Consider the following 1,282-nt stretch of genomic DNA (forward strand, 5'->3'; position numbering starts at 1 on the left):
ATAGTATATATGTGCATGCATATATATATGTATATGTGTGTATGTATATGTTTGTATGTATGTGTTATATGTATTGTGTATGTATGGATGTGTGCATGTGTGTATGTTTATGGGTGTGTATGTATGTGTGTATATGTATATATATGTATGTATGCCAAGGACCGTCTTCAATGTCATGTCTGCTTGAGCGTGTGAATTTGCTGGCAGGACTAAAAAAAAAAAATAAAAGGTTATTTTCGGGCGCATGGACTTTCAGTGACTGAGGGAGTGGTACTCGTCTGACAAGACGTTGCAATCATCATGTATGTATGCCTAAAACCTTCGACAGAGGCAACAGATTTTCACGAGATTAGTATAATTTTGAAGCTCGTCATCTCTGATGACACATATCAAAATTGGCTAAAAACATTAATTCTTTCACCCTCAGCTGGGCAGTTTTCAACAAGGAGGGGTCGATTTTTTTTTACAAACCATTTTTGTAAGTCATCTGGTTGGTTAGATTGACTTTGCCTAATTCCAACACTCCAAACTTCCGGCCGCGTCATGGCGTAGGGGTAAGACACCAGATTTTCTTTCACTTTCTTTTCCGTCTTCGCGTCACGTGTTCGAGCCTGCCTGTCTATTACCACTTTTTTTTTTTTTTTTTGCTCAATACACACCTCCGAACACCCGGACAACGCCAGGCACCCAGGTTAGTAATATATGAGTAACAACCACTGTTATGAATTATATTATTCTTAACCCTCTCTGTGTACCATGAAACAAAACAAAACACAATAAATAAATATGAATTATATTATTCTTAGACCTGTCATCCTTCTGTTTCGGCAAGAAATGCTAGACGACTTGAAACAATGCTGAGATAAGCGGAGAGCACATACAGTACCTGGAATTCCCATATGGTCACCCGTTTTAGTACTGACCAGGCTCATTGCTTAACTTCGGTGAGCTAATGGGAACCGGTGTATCAATGTGATTATGCCGTATATATTCTCTCTTATTATACCAGTTGGTTAAATAAAGCGGTTAGTTCTCCCAGGCTTTACTTTCTCTCTTTGAGAAGAGATTAGTTTATTGTTAATCACCTGAGGCCCTCCTACCTAGGAACGCTGATGAGACTGCTCATGCCGTATTGTAGGCCAGAAGGCACTTCCTCTAGTGAGTTGGTTTTTCAAAACCCCCCATGTCCTTGTGTCTAACCTCCTGGTGCAAAGGTAAATTAAACTGCAACCAAGATGAAGACAAGAGTCAAAACCTATAATTAAAAAATAATAACTAAATA

At 38.8% G+C, this 1,282-nt stretch overlaps 1 pseudogene; it reads right to left on the minus strand.

Moving 5' to 3' along the window:
• Positions 1-874: 874 nt before the first annotated feature.
• LOC145258399 (5S ribosomal RNA) lies at positions 875-989 on the minus strand (annotated as a pseudogene).
• Positions 990-1,282: the final 293 nt, after the last annotated feature.

Source organism: Euprymna scolopes, chromosome 33 (assembly GCF_053919585.1).
Source record: "Euprymna scolopes isolate OS-2025 chromosome 33, ASM5391958v1, whole genome shotgun sequence".
NCBI classification, from domain to species: Eukaryota; Metazoa; Mollusca; class Cephalopoda; order Sepiida; family Sepiolidae; genus Euprymna; species Euprymna scolopes.